The sequence below is a fragment of the Oreochromis niloticus genome, unplaced genomic scaffold (genome assembly GCF_001858045.2).
Source record: "Oreochromis niloticus isolate F11D_XX unplaced genomic scaffold, O_niloticus_UMD_NMBU tig00001623_pilon, whole genome shotgun sequence".
Lineage (NCBI taxonomy): Eukaryota > Metazoa > Chordata > Actinopteri > Cichliformes > Cichlidae > Oreochromis > Oreochromis niloticus.
In genome coordinates this window covers 84,165-91,719 of record NW_020327428.1, presented here as the reverse complement: position 1 = coordinate 91,719, position 7,555 = coordinate 84,165, and the positions used below count along the sequence as shown (strand labels likewise).

Below are 7,555 nucleotides of genomic sequence, written 5' to 3'. Positions count from 1 at the left end.
CAGTTCACCGCCTCCGAGGAGACTGCTCGAGACTCTCCCATCATTCCCCCCTCATGTGTCATTGGGGTCCTGACGTGGGAGGTTGAATCAGCTATTAGGGAGGCCCAACGAACAGAACCAGACCCAGGAACGGGTCCTCCTGGACTACTTTTTGTGCCCTCCTCTGTCCGGTCACAGGTGATACATTGGGCACACACAGCAAAGTTCACCTGCCACCCGGGGGTCCACCGCATTGTCTCACTCCTTCAGCGCTTCGCTTGGTGGCCCTCCCTCATCAAGGATGTCCGTGAGTACATAGCGGCGTGTCCAGTCTGCGCTCAGAATAAAGGTGTTAATCAGCCATCCTCTGGTCTCCTTCAGCCCCTGCCTACACCTAGCCGCCCCTGGTCCCACATTGCTGTCGATTTCGTCACGGGCTTGCCTCTTTCGTCAGGTAACTCTGTCATTCTGACTGTCATTGATCGTTTCTCTAAAGCAGCTCACTTTGTCGCCCTTTCCAAGCTTCCCACGGCCCTGGAAACCGCCCAGCTCCTGACGAACCACGTCTTCCGTCTCCATGGAATTCCGGCGGATATAGTCTCGGACAGGGGTCCGCAATTCACGTCTCGCGTATGGAAGGAGTTCTGTTCCTCCCTGGGAGCTCAGGTCAGTCTATCCTCTGGCTTTCACCCGCAGACAAACGGCCAAACGGAGCGAGCCAATCAGGAGCTTGAGGCGGCCCTCCGATGCGTGGCGTCCACCCATCAGACCACCTGGAGCGAGCAGCTCCCTTGGATCGAGTACGCCCACAATAGCCTCACCTCCTCGGCCACCGGAGTGTCCCCTTTTGAGGCGTCTCTGGGTTTCCAACCTCCTCTGTTTCCGGCTGTAGAGGGTGAGCATTTCGTACCTTCTGTCCAGCAGCACATCCGGAGGTGTCGGCGCGCTTGGAGGGCCACACGGGCTGCCCTTCTCCGCACGGCTGAGCGGAACAAGCGTCTGGCGGATCGCCACAGGACCCCGGCACCTGTTTATGCGCCCGGACAAAAGGTTTGGCTGTCGACCCGATTCATTCCGCTTAGAGCAGAGTCTAAGAAACTGTCTCCTACCTTTATTGGTCCTTTTGTGATTGACTCTCTGGTGAACCCGGTGTCGGTCCGCCTTAAGCTGCCCCGGAACATGCGGATCCACAATGTCTTTGTCAGTGGCAAGACATTTTTAAACATTGAAAGAATACAGAAACAGTCAGAGTTTTGTTCAGAGAACTACGTGCGCACGGGTGAGTGATCGAGTGATACTCACCCCGAGGCTTTGTAGTCAGCTTTATTTATACATCGTAGCATTCCCTGTTTTATCAGGCTGTAACAGACAATCTGGGCATGTATAGGACACAGTGTGTGTGTGTGTGTGTGTGAGTGTATTGTCTATCTCGAGGAAAACAGAAGCCAGTTGGGTCCTGTTTCCAAGGGTGTCTGCAAGAGACTTTCACAGGAGTCAGCGAATACTGCGGGGCTCATGTGTATGTGTGTGAGCAGAAGCAAAGACAAAACATAAAGATATGTGAACACTGTGTGCTTTTCAAGCCTTTCTTAACAGGAGCATATGAGTAAATGAGTAAATGGAGCAATATAAGGAGAACTGAATAAATGAAACATTAAAAAGGAAGATGTATCAAAAAGGAAAAACATCATAAAATCACAAAATCCCTTAACATTCCCTGCTGTTGTTCATATATATTTATGTACTTCAACTACTAGTCACTTGCAGAAGCATTTTCAACTAGAGTATCATTTTGTGAAAACGTACATGATCAACTTTATTGGGTTCACACAGTTTAGTGCTTAAAAAATCATCTTCTTCAACTTGTACCTCTTCTCGAGCTTGTTCAACTTGAGATAATGCAATGTAAGCTTGCACTCTTACAGTAAACATTTTGCTTATCATACTCCGAATACAAGGCAGTACACATGTGGAAAATAAGCAAAGTAACATAAGGAGCATTCCAACGAATGTTAGTCCTTTTGTGAGTAATGACTTCCATGACCCGCTAAGCAGCCATGTGAGCCAGTCCGCTGTGTTTTGCGTGTAATCTTGCTGCTGTACTCGTCTGAGCTGACGTAGCGTGTTCAGTGTGTCAGACAAGTTGGTGGAATGCACATTATCAGGTGTTTTGCATTAAGAGGCATGTGCGAACAGATGTAATAGTTTCTGTCTCTTGTGGAGTTGCACACATAACGGTACCAGGCATTGTTCATCCATGGGTGGTTGTGATCTTGTGTCATGTCGTCTGGATGTATTGCGTCATGTGTCAATCTTGTCCTTCTTCTTCTGAAATCAGCGACAGCAGTCCCAACAGAATTGTGACACTGGCCACCAGAACGAGTAGGGTCTTCATGATGACCGAACACACCTGGTCCTGTGAGTGAGTAGACTAGGGGCGAGAAGAACAAGGGCGGGATTTACCCAAACAGCCCTCTCTCCACCTCCCAGATCACTAACAGGCAGGGGTGCTGGCGTCTCAGTGTTTATGGGCTGTCACTCACTTTTTTACAGTGGCTCTGATGAATCCAGGAAGGTCGTTCAGCAATTTTGCAGGCTGTTGGTGTGGCCAGGAGGACTTGGTAGGGTCCTTCCCACCTCGGGGAGCTCCAGTTTTTCCTCTGGAGCACTTTTATCAGGATCCAATCTCCTGGTTTCAACCTGGAAGAGACTGGAAGAGAATCATCTGGCAGTTGATTGTTCAAAACTATTTCTTTATTTTCTAACAGTTTTGTCATCCATTCTGCTAGTGTTGTTTCTCTTATGGAGTTGTCTATCGGTTCACTTGTAATAGGTACTCTGCGGGGGATATGAGAAGTGATGTTTTATACTGAAGCCCAGTGCTTCAGAGACTTTTGATATTACTTCATTTACGAAGTGTGTAGCACAATAGACAATTCAATCAAGACCTTGAGCCATAAACAGACCTCACGCACAGACATTGTTTTCATACCCAGACAATTTTAGACCTTGTTCCTTAAATCTACATAAATATCCTCTGGGTGACATAAAACACATTTTAAGTAATCAATTGCTTCTCATAAAAATTATGTACTGGGACGTTTGTGTGCAGCATTTTGCATATCAGCATAAGCATTTGCGAGCAAAGCATTCTTCATTGCATAAGCGTGTGTGTGTGCCATTTCTCCCTCTATCAACGAGTGCACATGTGTTCATGTGTGTGTTTCACTTCATTCTGAATCGGTGTATGTAGATGTGTGTGTGTTCATCACTTTCCTGTTCTGGTGTTCTGGGTAAACCACAGCCTGAAGCGTGCCCTGGGGTCCTGCCCTCCTCCTTTTCAGTCCGCTTGCCACCATTGCTGCTGTTCAAAGTTCAGTTTGTCCTGGTTCTGGCCCCAATTGGGACAGTCCTTTTCTCCAGTGTCCATGCTCACCGCAGGTGAAAACTGCAACTTCTTCTGTGTTTTGTCCATTCGACCTCAGTTGCTCCTCCTGTCTCTGGCACGCCCTTTTTGCTGCCGTGTTGGTCCATCCCTGTCCTGCACAGTGTTAATGCAGAATCGTTAAGGTCAGCATTCTTTTGCTCGGCCTTACTTGTCATAAGTTGTCGGCTTGGCAGGCGTCTCGTCACAGCTCTGTCAGCTGAAGCTGTCTGGGAATTTTCCCCCGTGTAGCGAAACGGGCCTTGGTTTTAACGCTCTCCGTCTCCGCTGCATAAGATCGCTTTCCTGCAGCCCTGTTGACATTTTCAGGAAATTGTTTTTGTAAGTCCAGCTGCTGCAGCATTTGGTCAGGGTCACGTCGAAGGTGGTACAGGGGAGAGCAGGAGTCCAGGTCAGCCTCGGCTTTCAGGGCCAGCAAAGCAGCCTGTAATTAAACATAAAGAGAAGAAAAAACAAAACAAAACAAAAACAAACAGAAGTGTACGAACAGGAAAATTATGTTGTGCTGGCTGTGATACAAAGAGAGGGGAGAAACACCGGGCAGGCCCTGTGTCAGCCTTCCCCTTTTTTTCTTCTTTTTCCTCTCACGATGTAATCAACTGATAACCCACCAAGTTGACAGGACAACACAGGTAGATATTTAAATTCTTAAGATCATGTTTAAAAGCACAAAAAGGAATTTTCCTTCCGTCTCACAATTTGACTCTTAACCACTAAAATTGTTGTTTAATCACTGGTTGGTCATACCAGTCTCTTTATTTTCTTTTTGAAGTTTAATTGTTGTCCTGCAACCCAGAGGGTTTATTAGTTAGTAATAGATAAACTTCATCGTTTAACAACAGGTGTATATTAATTTTTTTTTGCTGCTTTAACCTTGCTGGAAAATCTTCACGTGTTCATGAGTGTAAGCTGTTTTTTCATTGCGTTTGTCGGCAGGTTAATTTTAACTTTTTCTCAAACAAGGCATTTCTCTAACAGTTGCCCTTCACTCGCTTGTGCTAAGAAAGGCAAATGTGCTTGTAGTAGTTGTGAGATTATATCACATTATACCTGTAAACAAAATGAGCGAATCATGATACTGCTGTAGGCCACATCATACTTCTTGTTTAATCAGTATTTAGTGTCAGTTTGCATCACACCTTCCAATTGAAAGAATGTGAAAATCACCAGATCTATTAGATAGGTTTGTATTATCCTATACTGCTGATTTACTGTGAGTGAGTTACACTGTTTCATGACATTTCATAACGCTGAGTTATGAAAAGAGTATTGTGTTCAGAGAGTAGGGGCCTCCCTTTTTCCTTTGTGATAGTAAAAAGAACAGAGCACATGCCACGGGAGCGTCACCCCCACCTTTGGTGGAGGCAGAAAAACAGGGAGCCAAGGTCATAACTCAGGCTCACAAAGAGTCAGAAAAAATGTGAATGCTTAGTTTTGTGGCTGTGGCGCATTTTGTACAGTTTCTCTTCTTTTGTTTGTGTAGCTTTCTGCCTTCACCTGAGAGGTGTGCCCTAAGCATGTGACTTCAGGTCTCCATGATTGGAGGTTATTTAAAGATAAATAAGATGATTTCATTTATTGCTCGCAGATCATGCACTAAACGGTATTTTGCAGTATTTAGCTTTCTTCAACACTTAAACAAAATATCACTTCTTATCCATTACCATTCTCTCGTATTAAAAAACAAACAAACAAAAACCAAACTAAGTTTAACTTTTCTGCTTTGTCACTTAAAACAAAGCGTCGCTCTCAGCTGGCTCTGAAATTATCATCATCAAACTGATACAACTGAAACTGATTTATTCATTTTTCAACCCAGCAAAACAAAACAAAACAAAAACAAGTTACTGATGGCTTGAACGCTTTACACGCGAGTCAGGATGCAAAAAGGCTGCTGCCAAAGACAAATCAGAAGCATGGGGGAAAAACTGAGCCCACAGACAGCTTCATGTTTGAGCTTTAATAGCTGTTTCCCTCCCTCTGATGTGTTCTTAAGCTTGATACAGATTACTTTTAACAGTTATCCACCTCACATCACAACTGACTGAGGTGCCTCTTCATATTTAATATTATTTCATTATTAATGTTATTATCTTTTTATATAACAGCAATAGTATATTACAATATTTTATTTGTGTCCACCAAAGGCTGAGGGTGAGCTGCAGTCTCACCCTTTCCCAAGCTGGAGACATTTTCCTTTTCACACACTTTCTTTGGCTGAACAATGACACAACCTTAATATACCTTGTGCGTCTCTTTATTTCATTTAATATGTGTTTGTGTGAGTTATCTGGTTTCATGCATTCTATCCATTCTAGGCACGGTCGTCCTGCCAACTATATTTCATTATTAATACCAGTTTACCAGTTGCTATCCTTCTATTATCAATTTGAATACATTAACTAAGCTCTAATTTAATTTAACCTTTTGTTTATTCCACTTCATTCCTCTTTCCATGCTTTAAAACATTACACCTTGTTTTGCTTTTATTTATTAATACTGCCAGCACACACTGTGAGACGTTCTGGTACTAGAGTCAGAGGAGGTTATTAAGTCAGCCTTCTACCCTGAACTAAGTTCAGGGCGGACTTAATTTTACGCGTTGACGCGCAACCTTTTCTCTTTCTCACCATCCAGTACTCACAGGAAAACGATAGGAGTAGTGCAGGAGCCTAGAGCTCCTATTCAATGAAGCACTTACTCCTCAACAAACATTCAGCAAACAGTTAGCGCGCTTAGAGAAAATCCTATTTTTATTTGACACTCTCGCTTCTCTGGCTACCAACCTTTATTTTTAATCCGTCTTACACAGGCGAGCGTGGCTACCAACCTTTTGTTTTTATGCTGCGGATTATGCTGCGGATTAAGCCTCCCAGGGCGTGTTAATCCGTCTTACGCAGGCGAGCGTGAGATATACTGGCTACCAACCCTTTTTTATGTTGCGAAACAGGCCCCCACAGGGCAGGTTGTTTCGTCTTACACGGGCGAGCATATTACATAGGACACGTCTGTCCTTTTCCTTTTCGGTCCACACAGGACCCTTCTATTTCGAGCAGTGTCAAACTAAAATCGATTATTCAACGCAAAGTGTTTCTGGCTGCTTTATATTCACCTTCAATGTTGCGCTGTGTTCTTTTTCCCGGCGTCACCGAGAACCTGGCGTCGTGGACCTGTATAAGACACTGGCCAGTAGGCGAATGTACGACTCTGGGCTTTTCCTCGCTTCGCTAGAAACGGTGGTTGCAGTGCAGGTAGTCACGACGTCAGGATCTGGTGGCTCCGTCTGTGAATAGTTAGATGATACAATAATATCAATAAACTATCCGGCTCGAAGGACCAATTAAATGTCAGTGGCAAGACATTTTTAAACATTGAAAGAATACAGAAACAGTCAGAGTTTTGTTCAGAGAACTACGTGCGCACGGGTGAGTGATCGAGTGATACTCACCCCGAGGCTTTGTAGTCAGCTTTATTTATACATCGTAGCATTCCCTGTTTTATCAGGCTGTAACAGACAATCTGGGCATGTATAGGACACAGTGTGTGTGTGTGTGTGTGTGAGTGTATTGTCTATCTCGAGGAAAACAGAAGCCAGTTGGGTCCTGTTTCCAAGGGTGTCTGCAAGAGACTTTCACAGGAGTCAGCGAATACTGCGGGGCTCATGTGTATGTGTGTGAGCAGAAGCAAAGACAAAACATAAAGATATGTGAACACTGTGTGCTTTTCAAGCCTTTCTTAACAGGAGCATATGAGTAAATGAGTAAATGGAGCAATATAAGGAGAACTGAATAAATGAAACATTAAAAAGGAAGATGTATCAAAAAGGAAAAACATCATAAAATCACAAAATCCCTTAACAGTCTTTCACGTCTCTCAGGTGAAGCCCTGTCTTTCCAGCCCCCTGTGCCCTCCTTCCAGGCCCCCTCCACCCGCCCGGGTTATCGATGGCCATCCGGCCTTCACCATCTCGCGCATCATGGATGTCCGGCGCAGGGGGCGTGGTTTGCAATACCTGGTGGATTGGGAGGGCTACGGCATGGAGGAGCGGTCTTGGATCCCGCGTGCGGCCCTCCTGGACAGGAACATGGTGCGGGTGTTCCATGACGCTCATCCTGGGAAGCCTGGGGGTCG

At 45.1% G+C, this 7,555-nt stretch overlaps 1 long non-coding RNA gene across 2 annotated transcripts; it reads right to left on the bottom strand.

Annotated features, from left to right (window-relative positions):
* Positions 1-1,941: 1,941 nt before the first annotated feature.
* Positions 1,942-7,277, bottom strand: LOC109199656 (uncharacterized). 2 transcript variants are annotated; one of them, XR_002059965.2, is made up of 2 exons: positions 6,537-7,277; positions 1,942-2,689 (listed from the first exon to the last, which is right to left on the bottom strand). It is a non-coding gene; the product is annotated as an uncharacterized LOC109199656 (long non-coding RNA). The 2 variants fall into 2 exon arrangements; XR_003217543.1 differs by lacking the exon at positions 1,942-2,689 and adding an exon at positions 2,807-3,848.
* Positions 7,278-7,555: the final 278 nt, after the last annotated feature.